This window comes from Catharus ustulatus, chromosome 1 (assembly GCF_009819885.2).
Source record: "Catharus ustulatus isolate bCatUst1 chromosome 1, bCatUst1.pri.v2, whole genome shotgun sequence".
NCBI classification, from domain to species: Eukaryota; Metazoa; Chordata; class Aves; order Passeriformes; family Turdidae; genus Catharus; species Catharus ustulatus.
The window spans coordinates 64,006,827-64,029,752 of record NC_046221.1 but is presented as its reverse complement, the minus strand read 5'-3'; positions in this window follow the sequence as shown (position 1 = coordinate 64,029,752).

Below are 22,926 nucleotides of genomic sequence, written 5' to 3'. Positions count from 1 at the left end.
AGCATAGTTCAGTTTTCTGGGCCAAAGGACTTACTTCATTCTTCATGCTTCATACTTCATTTTTTAAAGAGTTATCAAACTTGGAAAGAGTTCTTTTGGTTTCTTGAGTTCATATACAGCATTTTTCTCCTATTGTTCTGTCTTGATAGGGTTACTTTAGAGATATCTGGGAGCATTATAGCACAACGTGGGGTGATACCTTCTTGCTTTAACTTTGATGTAAGCAAAATTGGAGATTCTACATAATCATTTGCATAAATAGTACTTAACTTTCTCTTCCATAGCTCTTTCTAGTCAATCACTTGGAGGTGGACATAGAATAAAACATCAGCTATGAAGTTCTGAATAATGCATTTTAGAATTCTGGTTTGCATCCCCTGGTGTACATCTTCTTCCCTTGATTAAGATACATTTCCCATCATGCTGCATTTTGATCAGCTTAAGGTGCATAAAAGTATACATAGGCGATAATAAAATATTTTTATCATACGTTTTAGCTAAGGCATGTTAATAGCTCACTTTTAAATCTTCGTCTAGATAAAGCCTATGGCACCATTCCACATTGACTTGTGTATAAATAAGGGAAGACCTTTACTCCATCCTTGGATGCTTGGCCAGGCATCTGCCATATTTTATGATTCATAGTCTAATGAATAATTTTGTGCCCTGTGTGATAACCAGAGGAACTGAGTCTTTTCTTGTAGAACTGTATGAGTAAGCAGAAAGTCACAAAACGGAGACTTTTGTAGGTGAATTACTGCTGGTAATAAACTAAGGTTTAAATCAAAATATGAATTTGCTTGCTTGCCAAAGATACAGTTACAAATTTTCTCTGGTAGATTGTTCTGTGCTTATTGTGTCTCAATTCCTGTTCACAATGCACACTCTGTTTTTATTAATTATACACACCCAGTGTGCACATGATTTTTACTGTGGAACAGCATACATACTACACACAGATTTTTTATTTCCAAAATTGACATGGCAATGGTGTATTCTTCAGTATTTTGTGGCAATTTTATCAGCACAAAAAAATCCAACTGCAACCTCGAATTAATTTCTTGCAAAGGGTATTTCTGTCCCCTCCCTGTTCATTTGAATGATTTTTGAAGCCCTCTGTAATTATCTAAAGATAAAAAACACACCAGAAGAGAAAATTAAGCAGGAGATGGCACTGGCTCTAAACAAGGGCTGATTACATTTCTGAGAGATAGGTCTTGGCAGCAAAGTACCTTAAGCCTTGAGGAAAATTTCATAACTCTTGATGATTTATAATATTTGATACATTAAAAAGAAGGAATTCTGCCTTATATAGTGGAATTCATGTCCATAACCCTCTACAAATCGAAATGTAATGTATGTTAAGATCTGAGTATTGGGATATTTTGATCAAAACCAATATAAAGGCATTGTTATCGAACAGCAGTAATAATGAACAAAAATAAGCACAAGAACAGAAAAAGTATGTTGTTTTTTTTTTCCCAAAGAGCAATATTCAAAGACACTTGGTGCTCATAGAGCATTATTGGCATGGCTTTTATTAACAGTGCTAGCCACTTCCTGCTCTGGTCCTAAATGATCACACTTTAAAAAATCCATCTCCCCTTCCAGATTCTTGAAGTAGGAAGGGATTCATAGATGGGACGCGACAGTAGAAATACAGAATTTATAGGGTTGAAGAAGATCTATTTTACACTCAGATGACCTGTTACACTGGGTGAGAGGTTTTGGTACAAGAATTAGGTTAGTTTTGGCTTTTCCATCATGCTGTGAGTTACTTAACGTTATGAGAGAAAAGAGATGAGATACAATGGTGACAAGCAGCAACTTAAAGGCTTACTTAGTCCTCAGTAATTGAAAAATATTATAGAAATTGTCAAAGGGAAGCATATAGGGATTTTCCATTTTACAGTGTACTTAAAGTCTTTTAGGAACAAACCCAGAGGATATATGAGTCAATGATAAACAGTATGGTTGCCCACATGTCCAAGATACTGTCCTGTCACTTGAGGAGAACCAGTTATTTGACCAGAGCCCAAGTACTAATAACAATATATTTTTAAGTGACTCATCAGTGCTCTGAGAAAATGCAAGATATACATGTCACAGCAAAAGAAAATAAGACAGTTAATTTATATAACATTCTTAAGCCTTCAGATAAGTTTTGAATCAAATACTCCATTCTGTCACATTCTGTTCTCTATTACCAGGCTTAGCTTATTTCTTCTTTTATTTATTGACAGGATTAAGGAATAAATTTCTACTTGTTTTTGCACACATTTTGAAATAATTGTGGTTATAACAAATCTTTAAGTAAAATGCTGAGAAAACATTTTGTGTGTGCTTATGAAAAGACACAAAATAGGGTTTATGACTCCTCTGTCATACAACTGAACACATCTTGATATTATTTATTCTTTTTTTATTGAGACTTACCCTAAAACCTTTGAACAGTGCAACCCACGAAATCCAACAATGCTGGAATTAAGGCTGGACCAGCATATTTTACTGTGAAAAGCAAGAAAAAGGTAAATCAGCACTCTGATATAGTTGGAGGTAAGTAGAGGTGGTTGGAGGACCCCTTGCCTTCCTCAGTTTTCTAGCTTTCCAGACTGTGAGGCATGCGACAGCTTAGAGCTGGAGCTGTTTGTGAGTGGGACTGACACAACATAAACAAAAAGGGCAAGAAGGAGGACCTAGGAACTACTGACCAGTCCTGCTTTACCTAAATCTGTGGAAAGCTGGAGCACCTCATTCTGGAGGAGACATGGAGGACAAGAAGGTGACCAGGAATGGTCAGTACGGATAAACTAAAGTGAATGAGGTTTGATTGACCAACCTGGCTGCCTTCTGTGATGGAAGAGCTTCCTGGATGGATGAGGGAAGAACAGTGGATATCTTTTACCTTGCCTTCAGCAAGGCTTTTCACACTGCCTCTCACAATATGCTCACAGGCAAACTTTGGAAGTGCAGACTGGATGAGTGGGTGGTGGGTTGGATTAAGAACTGGCTGAGCAGCAAATCCCAGAGGATCGTGATCAGTGACATGGTCTGGTTAGAGACCTGTCACTAGTGGTGTCCCCCAGGCTTCTCTACAGGGCCCAGTATTGTTTAACTTATCCATCAGTGTCTTGGATGTCGGGGCAGATGCCTCCTCAGCAAGTTCACTGATGACCCAAAGCTGGGGGGAGTGTCTGACACCCCAGAGGGCTGTGCAGCCCTTCAGAGGGACCTTGACAGGCTGGAGTTATGGGCACAAAGGAAATCCTGATATTCCGGAGGTAAGTGGAGGATCCTGCTCCTGGGGAGGAGTAACCCCAAGCACCAGCACAGACTAAAGGCTGACCTGCTGAGGTGCAGCTCTGCTGAGAAGGACTTTGGGGTCCTGATGAACAATAAGCTGTCCATGATCCAGCAGCGCCCTGGTGGCCAAGAAGGACAAATGGGATCATGGGGTACATTAGAAAGAGCATTGCCAGCAGGCCAAGGAGGTGATCCTGCCCCTCTGCTCAGCCCTGGTTTGGCATATCTGGAGTGCTGTGTCCAGTTCTGGACTCCTAAGGACAACAGAGACACAGAGCTCCTGGAGCAGGTCCAGCAGAGGGGAACAGAAATTATCAAGCGACTGGAGCATCTGTCTCATGAGGAAACGCTGAGGGGGCTGGGCCTGTAACAGGACAAGAAGAAATGGCCAGAAACTAATGCACAGGAAGTTCCATCTAAATATGAGGAAGAACTTCCTTGTGACCAAACACTGGAACAGATTGCCCAGACAGGCTGTGGAGTCTCTCTCATGCAAGATATTCAAGAGCCATCTGGACAGAATCCTGTGCCATGTACTCTAGGATTACTCTGCTTGAGTCAGGAGATGGGACCAGGTGACCAGTTGTGGTGCCTTCCACTATGACTCATCCTGTGATTCCTTGAAACACAAAATTTATAAATAGTAACTGTAGAGTGAGAAAGTAATCTTAACTTTAATCTCAAACTGAACACAGCACAATTACTGGCATACATTAAATACCTAACCAATGTATTTCTACTCAATTTTCAGTTAAAACTAAAGACTACCTCACTCTCAATTACATTTGCACCGCAGATTAATGAGCTGAAATGGGGAGAAACACTTGTAGAGCAACTGAAAACATCATTGCTATATAAAGCAAAGAAAATCTCACTTCTTGATAACGAGCACATCACATCTGTAGAGTTTTGTTTTATATTTTGGGAAATGTTTTTCTGCCCATAATTTCCTTTGCTTTGTGTTTTTTACTTTAATATGACTTTGTGAGCTGGTGAAAGATATTACTGCATGATTAGGTACACAGTTAATCTGTCACAACAGAACAGTATCTGTAATATTTTGAAATTCTAATGCTGGTAATCCAGACCCCTATTAATGATACTATGCACTATTATTTATTAATGCCATAAAACTTTATCTTATAGAAGGAAAGTTTCATGTTTTGTTTCGTTTGTTTGTTTTTTTGGGTTTTTTTTCTGCAACTTTGGGTCGGATTGGATGTCAGTGTCCTTAGAAGTCAAGACTCTGTGACACAGAGGAAAGACCGCAGGATTAGAGTTCTAACACAGATTTCTCTGTGGTATCACACCTCTGAAGATCCCCAGCACGGGGTTTGCAGAACTTAGTCTCCTTTCCACTCTTTGCCCTACTTGTTATAATAAACCTTCCTGATATATTCATTAGTGCCTTCCAGTGAATTTCCTCAGTGTCCTGGAAGGTTACTTTAAATAGCAGTGCCATGTGCACATTACTGGCAGTCCACTAGGCCAAATAACACATAGTTTAAAATTGTGGGCATTGTGCTCTTTCTTGCATGGTATTTTCCTGTAGGCTTTTTCCAAGCCACAACTAAAGTGTTTACTGTTTCTAAAAACAATTTACAACTGTTCATATTAGTAATTTTTTTTTAAAAAGTGAGAGATGAGTGCTTACAAGATTCATTTCTTGGTCACGCTAATTAGTTGTTTACAGACACTCAGTTTTGGAATCTTATTGGACATCTAGCAGGTCAGAGATTAAATGTTCAAAAGCAAATGCATTATGTTGGATGACAGATATCAAAAGCAAAGTTGATGGAATTGAGTTGCTTGGGAATGGGACTTCAGGTCCTTTTGGCAGCTTCATCTTTGATGTTTCAAGGTGGCTGAAAACTTGTGTATAGTTTAGTGTCGCTGAGACTTGGTTTTAGGTACAGCTATTTAACCTTTGGCAATCATGGAGAACTTCATAGTTCTTGGCTTCATGAAGGATGATGATCTGCTGGGGAATGACTGTTTTATCAGTGAAAATGCAAAAGTGGCTGCGGCTCTGTTTGTCTGCCCAGTCTCCTTTAAAGCTTCAGTCCTGTGAGTGATACATTATCAGGCCCATTCCAGTTTCCTGTTTATATAGGGTCTGGCTTTGATGCGAGTACAACAGATTAAGAAGCAGAAGCAGAGTTCCTGTTATAGTACTTTCTCATCAAGATGTATATAAGTCCAGTGACACTGTGCTGACAATTATTAAAAACATCAGACTGGCGAGCACATACTTTTACATCAGCACCAAAGATTTAAAGGCATACAACCTCAGCAGCAGTCCCACTAGTCCATCTTTCATCAAAGCTGCAGATTAGGAAGAAATTTTTGCATTTTGTTTTACATGTGGTTTAAGCTAAGGAAAATCATTCTGAAAAGGTTGATTTTGTCTATACAAGAGAATTAAAAAACAAAATTCCTGCATTAAATTAAGTCCACAGTTTTTGTCTGAAGTTCATTTATCAACCGAAAGGATCTGGAAACTTGTTTGCCTTTTCTGGTAATTTCTTAGTTGTATTTTGTATTAAAAATCATATGATCTCCTTGCAGTTTTTTAGCAAAGTTTCTTGCCATTATCACTCATTATCACTCACTATGTTTTTTTTTGTTTGTTTGTTTGTTTTTTGTTTTAGTTCCCCTCATATTAGAGTTCCTCTCTGGTATTGGGATAGAGTAACCTGTTGCACTGACTCTTACCACTCTTGATAATTTTTTTTTTGGTAGCCCAAAATTTTGGTTTCAATGTGGAATCTGGTAATTCCTTGCGTAATGTTCTGTCAATGTGTTGCCTGGTACAGCAGTACACCTCTAGCAGAGCGGTCTGCAAACCATGTACACTTCTTATTCAAAGACAGACAATAGAAAAACACTTATGGTGAAATAATAACAATCATTGTCATCATTATATTGATGTTTGTAAATAAATCTAATTTAAGTGGTAAGCACTATGCCTTTTGTCACAAAGGTGTGTAGTTATTCAGAGTAAACTTGTAAAAATTCTGCAAGAAAGAGAGCTCTAAAGAACATCTCAGTTTTTGGAAACTCAGGACCAGGACACTTTTTTCCCTTGGTCTTTGGCTTCTCTTGGGAAAAACTTTGTGAGGACCCTGCTCCACACAATCTTTTCCTGAGCTAACTTTCCAAGTTGAATATAAATGACCACGTGTGTATTGTAATGCAATTTGTCTAGTATCTGTCCCAGGTAACCCTGGAAAACTAGCTCAGTACTTTCCCCCTTCAATAAGACGGGTACTTAGGATACTCTTTTCAAACTACACCTTGTGTTAGCAAGTTTGCTAGTATTCTAGTTTAATTGGTATGTGAATGTAACACACCAGTTTGTCTTTATCAGTTGGTGATGTTTACAAACTCATATTCTATTTGCCTTGTTTGGAAGTTTCATCAAGAAATATTACATATTGCATATAAATTCCATAACACACAATATAATCTAGTAACAGTACCTGTGGTAACTATAGCATGCTACCCATAAGAGAAAGCTTGTATTTTCTTTGAATAATCATTTTTCTGTCTATTTACATTTTAGAACTGCCTATATTTAATGTATGCTCTGGTATTTATGCTCCTAATGATTATGTGTTCCTTTCTGCTACTTATAACTGTGTTACTTACATTTACCTAATGAACCAGAATGTTTAGAAAATAGAAGGAGCATAGTCTGGTATAAAAGTACTCCCATCAGAAAAGGTTTAATTGTCAAATGCTAAAACTAAATAAGAATTAATTATTTATAAGAGTTAAACCAAGAATTGCACTTACTAAGGTACATCCATACATATTGGAACTGCTGAACCCAGAGGTGGACTGGATTATTCTTATACTAGTTTTGAAGTTATTAGCTCTTGAAAGAAAAATACGAAAGAAACAAAAAAACCCCCAACTTAAAATGAAGAGTTTATTAAGCTGAGTTTACTATCTTTACCGAGGCACCATGTCACTTTTGTGGAGCCTTCCTTCTCCCCACCCATCCCCAGTAAAATCAGTGGAATTTAGTTTATAAAGGGCTCACAACTGATTGTTATTTAAAAATCATGCTGACTGCATGTGCTTGTGGAACAATAGACCTTGAGCAGGGTTTTTTAGGTATGATCTGCGAAAGCAGATCTCATCAATTGAAGTGATGAATTGAGGTGATAGATCTATTTTATAATCTCCCTACCAATGAAAAAGGTGTAAGGAATCTCTGTGAACTCATATTGTGGTGTTTATGTGTTATCAACAGATCTGAGAAAATGGTGTATTGGTCTGTACAATTCCTAAATTTATTATTATTTATTTATTATTTATTATTTTATTTTATTTATAATTTATTATTTTATTTAGGAATCCTGAAATATAATGATTTTGATTTTACTTTGCATGTCAAACTTCTGACCTGACATGTCAGGAACTTGCAGAATGACTGAAGAACCAAAATCTTCCCCAGACAAGCCCCTATACCTTCCATGTGTTACACAAGTATATTCATGGGGATAAATGCCTTAGAGGGGTTTTAAACTGTATAAGGGAGCCTAAGAGGATTTAAAAGCTGTAAAGTTGGCTAGCAGAGTTTATAGCTTACTTGGATGGCTATGGTCTGTATTTTTTTTTTCAGGCCAAGGTCAGTGGTATAAATGGTGCTGTAAAAACTGCCTGTGAAAAACTGAAACACATACCACTGACTGAGACAAGGAACTTTCAATAAATATTTGAGTTTTGACTGAAATTCTAGTTTTAAAAAATTTCTTTCTCATAATGTCAGTCTTGAGAATTTTTTTCACTTGTCTAGGAGCTATAGCTGGTGATGAAAAGAGGGTATTTGCTTTCCTGAATTGTTTGAACTAATGTCTCTGGGTACAAAATGAGACTTATTTTTCTGAAGTGGATTGTATAAAAATTTCTACTTGATGCCACTTACTGTTATAGTCACAAGGCCACTTAACACACGACTTGTGACCGACTGCTTCCAAAAGGAATGGAAATGTCACGAGCCAATCATTGCAACATATAAATGACACAGTGCAACAAGACTATACCTGCAATCCAAGAGTGTGATGAGGTGGGGGCTAGCCTTTTGAAACCATGTGGTTACCTTGCTTAATTACTGGTTGTCTGTCCTACACAAGAGGAGTCATGGGGCTTGGCTGGTCCTTTTGTGATGCCTGTGGGCAGCTGGCATTGCCAGCACATTGCAACCACTGTTAAGAAATTCTAGTACCACCACTTGGGACTGGGTAAACTGAGCCTTCTGCTGTGTATCAGAACACTGCAGCCATCTAACCCTGCTCCATAGGTCCTCTTCATCCTCTTGATACAAGTGCACGTTGAATTTTAGTCAGACAAGAAATGTAGCCCTGCGAAGCTGGGCCTGTGCTGAGGTTTGTTTGGAATGCTCAGGGTCAGGCTGTTACAGGAGTGCCCTTGGCCAGCAGGGAGTGGCTGGAATGGTAAGTAAATACAGTCAGCATACACGTGATGTTTCTACCAGATTTGATTTATTCTAATTTTTATTTCCCCCAGGGCAGTGTTTTGTTCTGCTTTAAACCCTACCCAGCCACCATGAGAGTCTCCAATATTACTTCTCTCCCTAATATCTGTGAGAGACGCCATAAAGAAAAGGTCGTGGTTCACAGACTATCATAGTCCTTACAAGACATGGTTGATACAGTGACTTTTCCCTAAACAGACATGAACTTCTGCTCCTAACTCTTGACCACTTACCACATTTAATGTTCTCCCTCTCTTCATTCAGAATGTAAATATCATGGCACTGTGAATATAATAAAACTTACAGAAATTTTAATAGTTCATATGGTGCTATATACATAGAAATGGAACAGCCAGCAGATAAGAAACATAACTATATCATAATGTGACTATGCCATCACTGCTGGAAAGCTCTTGCTTCAATAGATTTAGCAGCATGTCAGATAAATTCTTCCTGCACTAATCAGGCATTGTATCTTGAACACAACAATAGAAAAAAAAAAAAGAGAATTAAGAAAGCCCAACCACAACAGCATACTGCCTCTGTTTTTAACAGAGAGATAGAAAAATCTTTCCTTGTTGGCTACTCTATTTATTCAAGAAGAGTTTCAAGAAATTATAGTTTTATTGTTTTAGGCAGGAAATAGAAACCAACAAACTGAACAGTCCCAACAAACTGCCTGTAGATGATGAAAAAAATAAAATAAATTTAAAATAGCAATTTAAAATAGAAAAACAAATCTCAAACCTTATCAATCCCTTGCAACATATCTCTAGGCATATCTCAACATATCCCTTTTTCTCCCACATAAACCTTTTTCCAAGTAGGGAGGGGCAGAGTGGCCGGAAGAGTTTGGCAAACTATCTCATTGCTTTGGAGCACATTTAGCCCCCAGTTTCATAAGCATCATGGGCAGCTTCATTTTTAAGCTTCAGATTTTTGTACATGTAATTGGTATTTTATAAATAAATATGACAAATGGGATAGATTTTATTAGCAATAAGTTGCTGAAATTTGTTATTGTGCAAAGGTATAGATATAGATGTAGAGATAAGTTTTGCTTACTATTAGATATTCAAAGCCTGAGTTACATGGGATAGCTGGGATTTAAAGCATGGGATATTTTTCATCTGTGCTGGCTTTTACTGTAGGCCAGTGAAAGAACTTGGCAGTGTTTGTTTATCATTTCTGGAATATGTCTAAACTTCCTAACGCACATGTTTTCCAGATGCTAGAATGAAGACACCTAGTGTTTTTTAGCATTGTTTTTTTTATTTTTATCCTGCAGTGATGGTGTTGGAACGAGAGATGTTCAATCAATCAGCTACATTTTCTTTTTTTCAAGGTAACTGTAAGGGTATTATATAGGGAAGAGAACTGCAAATGTGTGAACTGCAGTTCATATGAGAAACAATTGTTACAGCTCCTCATGCCAAGTACAACAAACTAGAATAAGCAGAACTGGAACAAAATAGAAATTAGGAAGAAGAAAAAGAGTGGACTCTGCCTTTAAATTAGTAAACAGTGACCCTTGTAAGTATGAAATAACTGATAAAAGAGCTCATGTTGCAACAACTATTTGGACAACCACATGGAATTAAGGTATTTGCATATCTCAAGAGGCTGCTAATTTTTAATATGTACGTTTTGCTCTGCTTGGTGGCATATATGCTGTCCTCAGCTGAGTGTTATTGTGCTGCATAATATTTTTCATGTTTATTGGAAAAGTTCAATTGAGCAAGTTTTAGCCAAGGATAAATATCAAATGTATTCTGTGATTAAATTTTGGGTTTGTATCAGATACCAGCATTTTAAGTTCTAGACATAAAACTATGCAACGCTCTCCAATGGCTCTTAAAGGAAACCACAGACTGTTTCTCAAGTTGGTTATACAAGGAGTTGCTCCAAGGGACTTGGTGCTGCAGCCCTTGAAGCCAAGAGCTGAGCTCCCATAGATTTTTGTGGTGCAGGCACAGCTCACTCTGCCTTGCACAGGAGCCAGCTGAAGTCAGCCCTCGTGCTCCGTCAGACAGTTCAAAGGGAGCAAAGCTGTCATCATCGCTGGCAAGCCCGAGGGGTAATGCGAGGACAGGGCGAGGCTGCCAGAGCAGTTCCCGGCGCTGAACTCTCCCAGGTCACTCCTGCAGCCCTCGCTCCAGAGAGGCGCAGGCAGCACAGGCCGGGATGTGCACCCATCAGCCTGCTGGGGCTCTGGCTGTGGGCTCACAACAGCACTGGCCTTCAGGGCTTGTGTACTGGGAACTGTGGGTCATGCTTCCAAAGGCCAACTTTCCTTGTGTGCTTATTCCATCAGGGCTTCAGAAGCTTCAAATATGTGCTTGTGTGTTGGGGTGTGTAGACACTGTGGAACTCTTGTTGGCCCAAGAGTGCTGGTGGTGCGGACGGCAGGAATGCCGATACCATTTCTGCAAGGTCTTGTACCTGCATTTGAGGTGAAAGCTCACCCTGTGCACACACACCACCTCAAAAGAAGCCCTGCTGGAAATTTACCTTTGCTGCTGTCACACAAAGTGACTAAAAACCCAGCTCATGCATTTTCATTTAAATATAGTCTTTCTAGCCCATGTATTATTCAAAGGAATGTTATCTTATGGAGAGTCCTATTATTCAACTGATTGCATTAAATGTTGGCATGAACCTTTAAGTTATAGAAGTAGTTATTCTCCTCCACCATGCCTATGCTCTCTAATAATTTATGAAAAACTGTGTGTGTGTGTGTACGTTGCCTGAGTGGGGAATATGTGATCACCGGCCCATGATAAAGGTTGAAGCATTCACTGGTGGTTCTGTGATAGGCAGGCTCACTCAGGATATGCTTTTTCTTTGACAGTGCCATGTAGCAGTGCCTTGATTAATGTTATTACTCTAAGGAATATAGTAAAAAAAATCCAGCGGAGCAAGAAAATTATTGTTACAATAAAAGCCATTCAAATGAACATGCTTATTAACATGCCTCTCAATTGCACAGAGACTAAAAGACACAGAGTGTGTTCTCCTCTTCCACGTTGCTCTGCATATTTTGTCATTATGCTGCAGAGCTGTCGCGACTGCTGTCTCCTGGTTATGATTTTCAAATCCCAGTTGATGATTAATAACTTTGGCTCAGACAGTTGTAAAAGGCCGGTGTTGTACCTGCATACATTTTCCTGCTGCTCTGACAGCGGTGATGTGCATTGCAATGTGGAGGGGCATGGGGGGGTGGAAGGGAACTGTGAGAGAGGAGGAAAGAAGGTGTCATGCAAGAAATAATTTTTTGATACGTTTTCCTGGTTTGTCAGGTCAACACTCAAAGCACACTAGAAAGCACACATCACATGAACACATCACACGAATGCTTTGCATTTCTGCAAGGCCTCTTATGCTACCATCTTGTATTTACAAACATCCTGAAACCTCTTGTGAGGAGATAGAAAACATAGAATTCATGGATAAGGGTAAAGGGCCTTCAGTGACCTCAGGTAAAAAGGAAGAATGGATATGGGTGCAGAATTTGGTCCAGATCCTGCTGGGAACTGTATCTTTGCCAGGGAAAGATTGTTCCTGGGCTGTGTAGGGTAACACAAAAAATGAAGAAGATGTAGTATGCATGCCTTGTGGCAATGGCAAACTTAAATCTGCAAAACTACTGATGTATTCTCAAGGAACATAAGTGTAAACACAAGTAGAAAATTCATATGAAATTAATGAAAATGTTAATATGAAAATAATGAAACGATCCCTGACATTCCTCATTCTGTTTTCTGACACTGCTCTGTCTATCTCTTCTTTCTCCCATCTTCACCTGTTCTCTGCATAGCCATCTTTCCTTTTGGTATCTTCTGTTCCACCATCCACCCATATCATCACGAGTTCCCTTTTCCCTTGGTCCCAATGCCTCTCACTTGATTTTTGGGCCCTGCTCTCAAAAGGGAAGCACTTTCAAAGATTTTTATTCATAGATGATTGTCCAAAACAAGCCTAAGGCACACAAAATGTGGTTGGACTCTATTATCTTGAAGGTCTCTTCCAACCTAGTAATTCTGCGTGTGAAAAATCAGTTTGGAGAAGCTGGATATGCAGTAGTGTGCAGTTTTGTGTATGCTGGTGAATACTTGGTGCTTATGTTATTTATTATGTAAAATACATTTTCTGTGGAAAATACAGCATCAGCCCCTTTTGGACCAGGATGCTGAGAGAGCTGGATGTTTGCGAGCAATGCCACTGTGCCGTACCCCTCCCGTTGGCGAGTGAGGATGTTTCCGCCATGGAAGCATTGTTTGGGGCTTGGCAGAGGCTGGGAGCAGGGCGCAGGAAGCGCTCATTTCCCTCATTCCTCTCATTTCCCTTATTTCCCTTATTCCCCTCATTTCCCTTATTTCCCTTGCACATTTCACTGCTGCCAGCTGCCCACAGCCGCTCAGCCTTCCATGGCTACCTGCTCCTGCCTGCTGCTCTCTGTGAACGATAAGGTTGTGATGATGACACCATGATGGTACAACTAATCAGAGGCTCTTTCGCAATCCCCAGCTCAGATTAGGGGATGTGATTTCCCACTGAGCCAGTAAACGGCGGCAAGCGGGAACGTCTCAAGCGGACAGTGGGGAGCTGGGCAGAGCTCTGCTGCAGAAGCTGCTTTTCCAGCAGGATGCAAAGGAGATCCTGGTAGACAGATGGCTGGCTGCCCGGTTTGCAGTGTGTCCTTTCAGACCTCAGTCTCAGTTCCTCCCCTTGTAAAAGCATTCATTATGTTTTGTCACTCGATACATTAGTTTGTTTTAATGCACTCCAATCCCACATACACTTAGCATCTCTTTCTGCTTGTTTTATGGGGCTCCACTGTGTTTGGAAATGAATTAAAGCATCTGAAAGCCTTGGCAGTTTCATTAGAGAAGGATAGTCCAATCCAAATTAGTGTAACTCATTTAAAATTGAAGTAAAATGTTTTAAGGAGAGTGATCTGATAAATATTGGCTTAAACTAATTGGATTTTCAATAGACAAATTACTGCATTTTTCTCATTACTTAGTGCTCTGTAAGGCTTTCACATAGTATGTGAGAGTTCAGTTCCCTGATATGGAACCGAGAAGGATGAGTGAAATCACAGACTGAAGATGCTTTCCAGGTCTTTGGAGGTTGGATGACTCGGGGGTGTTGTGTGGCCCAGCCCTCCAGGCAGCTCACCCTATTAGGGAAGAGGTGTTGCCATTTTCCAGTGGTTTTTACGGAGGTTTGCTGATCCTCATGCTCACTGCATGTGTGAGACGATCTGCAGGCTGTCCCTGGCCTCTCCAGAAAAGGTTCTCACCAGGATAAACACAGCACGAAGCCTCTCATACCGCATGTGGAGTAATCTGAGCTTTGTTTATTTGGGGGTTTTGGTCTCTGTGTATCTTTTTGTTTTGATTGTTTGTTTTGTTTTGTTTCATTTTAAATAAACAAAAGCAATGCTTATTTCCACTTTTTTTCCAGAGGACAAAAAACTGTGCATGTCTTTCCAAAGTGAACTTCCATATTACAATAAGAAATGACCAAATGGGATCTAAATAAATACACAATTGTTGCTTTTTTTTCTTTGTAAAGTATTATTATCACCACTTGAATAACAGAAGAGAGAAAAATAGAAATAGAAAATGAGCAGGAATTCTTAAAATCTTATCTGATGTTGGGAGCATCATCATTTGATTCCTTCCAAAACATGTTTTCTGAAAAGAACTGGCATGATTTATTTGATTCTTGGTACTTGTTCAGTTCTCCTTTATTGAATGTCAAAGCCAGTGTCTTATGGAGAAAGGAGCTGTTCCTCAAAAAGGTATTCCATAAGGCACAAGAACCTGGGACCTGAGAGGTGAAACATCCTCTTGTTCCTTAGTATTGAAATGTTTGTATGAGCAGCAGCAGAAACAATGTATATTAGTGTCTGTGTGGTAGGAAATTGCCTGTGGATGCAATTTGATAATAATGACAGTCACAATGGTGAGTATGCAAATAATACCATGATATTCTTCTGTCTAACTTCCTGTCTGGGAAAAAATAGAGATTAAAAATGGAGTGGTGCTGTGAGGACCAGTGCTTCATTTATTTTTCTAATGCACAGTACCCTACAGCAGGGTGTGTCTATGGGACATGTGTTCTCTCAGTTTAGGAAAGTCAGTAGCTGCCTGCATGGCTAAGGCATACACATATGTATTTTTACAGGGCAGTTTTGATGTATCTCATATACAAGCTTCACCATCCCAGTCCAGTATCCTAGCTGAAAATGGTTTCAGACAGTGCACTACATTTCCATGTGATTATGCTGGTGTGTTTATTTTTTGCTACCTTTTGAATAGATAATTTAAAATTGCTCTCTGTAGGGATGTTCTCTCTGCTTGTCTGCCTATCAATCTTTCTATCTGAATGCAGAAGTATTTGATTAGTGTATTTAAAGTAATAAAGATGTCAACAGTAGTGTCATATTGATTGATGTTAATTATAAGTCTTTAATGGCTCTTTTGGTTTGGCCACTCTCCTTGCAGATTGTGATTTTATGGTTAAAATAATGCCCTGCTGTCCACACACTCGGTCATAAATTGTGGTCTATCTTTCTTTAATGACTTTGCATGCAGTGGTATAATCCCAATAACATACATTATCTTTGGTAAAAGGAAGGCAGTGACTTTCATCGAGGTGATGGATGGATTTATAAGGACTAGCTAACGGACTGGCTGGGATCACACCAGAGGTAAAGCTGATTGTTCTGCTCGTGCATTGCCATAAGCACAAACAGTAGGCAGGCAGTCTTGGATAAGTGATGATTTTCATTCGGTTCCTCTCTTTCCACTCCGTATCATCAGTAAAATTAAAGAAAAGGCTGAGATGTGAATCAGTCTCATATCAAAAAACTAACTCATTATTAATTAAATAAAAAATCTCTAGGTGTCTGTTGGCTAGACTGAACAATAAAGTAATGCAGATTCTTGCTTTGTGGGCATTCTCTTTAAAGTAAAGAATGAATGCATGCTTCACCTTACAGAGGTGTATTGCTTCAGAGATCTTGGGGAGAGGTTTCATCATTTCTAGGGGAGTTTAATCATTTTACATCCATGTGAAAAATGAAATATCAGGGGACCATACAGGGATGTGTTCAGAGATGCCCACATACATATGGATGTGTGCCATGCTGCACATGTTCCTTTTTAAGTAGATTCACTGTAACGATTCTGAAACATCATGTTATTGCTTCTCTATCCATAATTGGCTCAGTGGAGCTCCAGCACAGCATAGAGAATCCCATCATGCTGTGTTCATACAGATAGGTGCACACAGAAGCCTTCAGAGCAGCCTGTGCCCTACGGGACCTGGGATATGGTTAGTGAAACAGGCTAGAAAGCTGGATGTATCCTTGCCACTGAAAAGTTGGGAACAGAAGTTAATTTGGAAAAGATACTGTTACAGAAAGTAATGTCTTGGAACCCTAATCTGGTCTTCACTGCTTGGTAGATTACTGTAGTTATACTGTGACAAATGATCGACAGCACAGAAGTCCAAGGAAATTATAAGTGAGGAATGGGCATTGTTTTGTTTGGTTTTGTTATTTTTGCTGGATTAAGATGGGTGTAATGAAATTAGGCCTGAGCAGAACTGTAGCACAAACAATGGTAAAATATACGACAAAATTTGGAAGCATTTGGACTTTATTGCAGACTGCATTTCCAGCACTGCCTCCTGTGAGTAGTTTCTTTATACAGCTGCTGCTTGATGAGTCGCTTTCTAAATCAACCTGATTGCTATTTGTTTATTAAGCTAGAAAACTGTATCACTTTTCCACAGAAAAACGATGTGGATATGCTTAAATGTAGCACAAAAGTCAACAAATAAAAAAAATTTCTCCCAAGCTCGAGCCAGAGCAGGATAACAGGATTTGCATAATGGACTTACCAGTTAATTTTACTAGTATTAATTTTTCTGACTCTGACAAAGCAGTGATATTCCTGTGTCATATTGTGAGGTGACTTCCAGAAGTCACATCAGCTGAACAGCATCTGGGTGACTGATGTGCTGGGCAGGCAGCTGTACTTGCAGCTTTGGAGTTACTTTTGGTTCTGTCATGAGAGACCCTGTTGGTGGGTGTCTGCAGCACATTGCTCATGTGAATCTTTTGGGTTAGATTTGTTTTGGAATGGTGATGTCTTTAAATTTTCTTTTGCACTGTTTTTTGTTTATTCCTTTTTATTTTTTTAAAAATTATTATTCTGCAATTCACCAGAATTTTTTCCTCTGCAGTGTGCTGGGGTTGGGCTGTGTGGAGCTTTCCTCCAGATTCTCAAAAGACAGTGTTCCCTTGTCCTAGCCCCTGCTCTTTTTTGGAGATGAAATTATGAAAAAAAAAACAACCACAAAACAAAACACCACAAAAAATCCAACCCCAAGGCTTCAGTTTAAAAATGCAGGTTAATCCTCCACAGCTTTCAGAAGCATTTCTGTAGCATGCTACTAATTAAGATAAGGTTACCATTTTAAGTTATACCAGGAATGCAATTATAACTCTTACTAACAACTGTAACAATCAATTATTCAGACCTGGTAAGGTAGAATGCAGTTTTAATAGGACAAGAGAACACACTATGGTTTTATTAAATATAATATAGATTTAAATTACTGCTGAATGTTGTACTGCTGTGCATTCAGCAGGAATCCATGTATCCCTTTCTAAAATCTTTTCTTAGGTAGGATTAATTCAAACATTATTTTCCTCTCCTTTTCCATGAACAGTTTCTGCTGATTTTTGATTTTGAAAAAGAGACCTTTAAACGTGAAAATTAGTGTAGAAATTGGTGTAAAGGGGTATTTGGTATGCTTACCAAAGGATAAAAAAGTTGACATGTACAAATGAGTACAAATTGATATCAGGTGCCAATTTATGACCTATGTAGGTTGTAGATCTGTGTGTTTTCTGCAGATACTGTGCACAGGAGAGAAAATTCTTCCCCAATTCAGGAAAAGAAAGAAAACAGCGAGCCGGTGAGTGGGCTACATTTTCACCAAGCCCCCTGTGCACTAAACAGGCTGGGATGTTTCCATATCCTTGAACTTTGGCCAAAAAGATTACCCCTCCACCCCCCTCCTGAAAAAACCCAAACATAGTGTTTTAGTGGAAGAAATAAATAAACTTACCCATTTTCACTTTTTTTTGGTTGTTTATCATTAAGATATACCTGTTTCTGAGAAACAGCGTGCACCACAGATATGCAAACTGTGAAAGTATGCTGCTGTGGAAGGATTTTATTTTTTTATCTCTGGCTCTGTTTTCCAAGCAGAGAATGCTTGTCCTTCATGTTTCCCTGAAACATTTTCATCTTTAACTTAATCACTTCTTCTTACCTTGCTCTGGTTGCCTCTTTCTTTTGTAGCTGTATGAACTTGTATTCCTTGAGTTATACTCATGTTTTACAGATGCCGTCTCATACATTTGTAAAAGTGGACAGCTTTAAATTGCATTTAATCTTGAGTCTCTGTGTGGACTTAATAATTTAAAAGTTCAGTCATTAAAACAATGACTGTTTCTCAACTGTGCTTAAAAACTCAGCAAATTCAGAAGAAAACTTTATCTAGAAGGAAACAGAACACATGAAATGTAGGTGAATTCACACTCCACCAACCTTAATCTTCTGATGTAACAACTTAGTGATCTGTGAATAGAATTGTCTGTAACTAAAGATTAGAGGAACAGTATTTATACAAATGCATTAGATTATTTCTCGTCTTACCTTTTTTCAAAGAGACATTAAAATGGTTGTTTTTCTATTTCAGATGTCTTTTATAAAAGAAAATTTTCCTTAGTATTTGTCACGTTTTTATCTTTAATGCATGCTGGAATTTTTTCAGTGACAACTATGGTCTTCTACGGGGTGGGAAATGAAAACCTCTGACTTCTACCTCCAGCAAATTTGCATAAGGCTGTCCATTTCAAACAAGTAATGTCTAATCAATTCTTTGCAAAAATCTTCAGCATGTGGACCAAGAAGAAACATATTCAGCTGTCTGTGTTTATTTGAGTCACAGTACTGTACTTCCCAGAGCCCCTGTTACCTGCAATTTTTTATTATCTGAGCTGTACTTGCCAGCCCCACTGACTGGGAGGTAAGGAATTATTTCACTTCATGTTAGCATGGATCATGCAGATAGTACTCCTTAGTGTTGGGGTGGGTTTCCTTTCAAATGCAACCATTATGCAAGGGAACAAAAATTGCTTTCCAATGAGAAATCTTTTTAGGTTTGAGTAGTAGTTGTTGTGGTTTTGCATTTAATTTTTTACCAGCATGTGTCATGGTTTAACCTGGGTAGGCACTGAGCATCACATCCTTCTTGTCATCTGGACAGGGATGTATGTGGTACTGCTATGTTTTTATGAGGAAAACCTCTGTTTTCATTTTACTAGCATGAGAAGCTGGGACAGGGAAGTAGAGCCCTTTGGGGTTGAAAAGGTGTCACTGGTCAAGCAAAGGCCACTGAAACAGCACAGGTAAAAATCTGTGGTACCTGCATCCACATGCACCTATGTGTGTATATATAATATAAGTTTTACAGTTAGTGATTGCAGCTTGTGACCAGACTCTGCAACAGAAGTACTCATTTTAATTTGGTTATCCTAGCAAAAGGAATTGATGTTAGGGGACTGTGGTTCAGCTGAGAGCTGATCTGCAGGATGGCCTGATGCAGGCACAGCAAATGCAAATGTGTCTCTCATTCTTCCCATTTGTTTAGAAATAGCAGGGGTTTGGTTTTGTTTATTTTTCAGGATGGGTTGTTTTTGTTGTTTGTGGGGTTTTTTTGTTGTATTGGTTTGGGTTGGTTTTGGGTTTTAAGTGCTTTTAAAATGTAATTCTAGAAAAGAAAAGAATGTATCATTGTTACTCATTTTAAGACCAGTCTGTCTCGTGTCTGACTGGTAACTCTGTCAAGAATTTAATGTTTGGAAAATATTTTCGTGTTGCAGGGAAATGCCCTTTCATGTCCAAAACGTTGAAAAAAGATAGTATTTTTCTCTCAAAAGAGCTCAGGTTTGCACACAGTGCATCAGCAGCTTTGCAGGCACTCTCAGGATAAATGAAAAGGCTGTAGCTTTACACATATCAAGATATTTTAGTACTGTATGTGAAATTCAAATCCATTCAAGTCTGAAGAAGTTTTTTGTGGATTTGAGGAGGGCAAAGGCAGCAGGTTAATTGAATATGCGTTGTTGGGGAAATACATCCAGAAATACATGTCTTCAATTTAGGTAATGGGGTGAAGATAGTTGGATTAAGAAGGCATAGTTTAGGGAAAAAAAACCACCCCTGCTTTCATAGAGATGATCCTCTGTAGGCTGAGGGCAGAAAGATGCAATTTAGGATTTATGCCAATTAGACAATCATTGACACTGGAAATAAATAAAGCAAAGGCTACACTAAAGTGCTTTATGTTGTTTTCATTTTGTTCTAAGACTTGTTCAGGCTTGTCCAAAGCAAGTTCATTAGCAGTGATCATAGACCTTGTTAGTGTAACTGTAAGCTTACAGGTGAAGGTTATTTTGACATGCACAGAGGTAAAAGAATTTGTATTTACAGAAGGAATTCCTCTCTGCCAAATTGCAGGAAGGTTGGCCTTCATTAGCCATAAAACATATGTGGGCTGATAACATGGGTGGGTGTCAACTTCATTTATTGTTAAACTTAACAGTAAACTGTTACGTTGGTTAAAATGTCTTTAACAATTAATATTTAACATTGTAAGTACTTACAAATATCAGTAGAGCACCACCTTTTTGTTGGATCCAAATCTAATGAATAGCAATATTTTCTAGTTCGGAGTCATGTTTTCATAGAGCATGTTTCACTGTCAACAGGTTTTGTTTTGAGATATTTTGAAATACTTGAAAGCATAGGATGGGATGCTCATGATGAACAAAAACAAATATTCCAAAGCTGAATCTCAAACTGGTTTTTGGAGTCAGAGGAACTTTTAAATGTCAATCAAGTGCAGAGATATTTTCAAATGACTTCTTGGGGTTGAATGTAAGACCAGGAAATATTAAGCCTGTTGATCATAATTATTTTTAGAACTCTTTAAAGTTTTTCATAATTTGTATACCATTAAACACGTCTCCAATTCACAAATCAATAACATTCATCTGAGGCTTTTATGTTGTTCAATCAGAATAATTTCTGTAGCCCTGACTCAGGAAAGGGTCTTTCCCAGCAAAGACCAGGGAAGTATGTGCTTCTGTCATACTGAAGGCAGTAGAATGTAAGCAATGGCTTAGTATGTGAGCTTAAATAGGTTTAATTTTAGGAGTTTTGAATAAATATGTTTTTCTTCAGTTTGCTTATGGACTGTCATAATAATCAGGCTTCTCACCTTCTTTCCTAAGCTCTGCTTTACCTTGCTTTTATTTTTTTTCGCCATGCCCCTGCCAAGAGGCTGTAGTTCTGTCATGAATACTACTTGGTTAGTACAGTAGCAGATGAGATGGGTTGCAAACACTTGTAAAGGTAATCAAAATATTAAGGTTTATAGGTCAGCAGAAATATGACTCCAGCTACTCCTCTGTCTCAAATAATGCCTTAAATTATACCATTTATGATATTGCAAACACAGTTAAAAGAACCTTTATGAGGTTTGGGGAATAAATATTTAAATGTGACAAACACCAGCAGTGAAATTGTTCCTCAGTAAGGTGGACATTTGTTCAGAGTCTCCACCTGTTTGCAGTGTTCGGTTTGGGATGCACTAGGTTGTATTAACAAGACAATTTCTACAGGCTTCAATTGTGGTTGTAAATACCCATCTGCAGAACCTCAGCTTGGGGACCTGAACACGACAATAAACATACGGAACTTGTGTGAAATTAAGGAATGTTATAAATTATTCTGCCCTCACACAAGGGCAAAAGGGGGTAAATTATGTCCACTATAATATTTAGAAGTTCAGATGTTAAAAAAAAGAAGAAATTACAAGAGCAGTTTGAGTTCAAACCCGAGGACAAGCGAAAAGGTACAACCTGATAAACTAAATACATGGTTATAAAGTTAAAAATTCTGGCAATAATTATTGGAAGTGCTAATGTTTTATAATGAAAATATCAATAGAAATTATATGGTTTGAGGAGAAGGACTCTTAGAAATTTCTAATATTATTTTATTCTAAATTTACAAAATGAGGCAAAATAAAACCAATTAGAGATGGGAATGAGGCTTGACAGGGTCAAAAGTAACAGCTGCAAAGTGAGTGGGAAACAATGTTAATATTAAGTGATGCTACTGGCTCTTCTCTGTAATATTTACTCACTATTTCATCCAGATATACACATTTCACTTATGTATATTTATAGGTGTGTATTGTATGTATAAATATATGTGAAAACACATATATCTATAGAAAAGGTTTATATATTTGTGTAGATAATATGTATTAAAAAACAGTGTGTGAGGTTATATTTGCATGCATTCTTTGTACTGCCCAAACAGCTGAGCATCAACCGGGGTTTGAACGTGTGCCTATTCTCACTTCAGTGTTATGCTTTTGGTTTCTGGAAGCAGCCTGTTGCACTTGCAGTTTGGTCCTTGACCTTCTATCACTTTTGGAGATGTGCCATACAATCTTTGTTTACTGTAACAAGCATGGAAAAACTGACTTCCTGACAGTAATGCTGAAGTCTAAGTTGAAACCACTCACAGGTGAAAAAACACAGCTCTTCCACTTTGAACTTTTAATGTGTGTTTGATGTAAAATACCCATCTAAAACTGGGCAGCCAAGGAAAGGAAACCAGTCTTTTGCCCAAGACCAAATATTAACTGCCTTGTCTGCAGTTTCACTAAGGATTTGGTTGTAACGATTTCTGTGTGTTTTTCCATGAGGAGCATAACATTTGGAATTACCCCCCCACACCCTTCCCCTGCCTCCAAAACTGGTTATTAAATTTTATATAGCTATGATAGTAAATGACTAAGCAGGTCATGGACTTGTAGCTACTGTATGTGCAACTCTGATCTCCATGTAACCTCTTCATCACAGCTTTCTCACAAGCAGGTAGGACACATTAGGGTTTGTAGGCTGTTTTGTATGAATCACAGAATCATTGACTGGTTTGGGTTGGAAG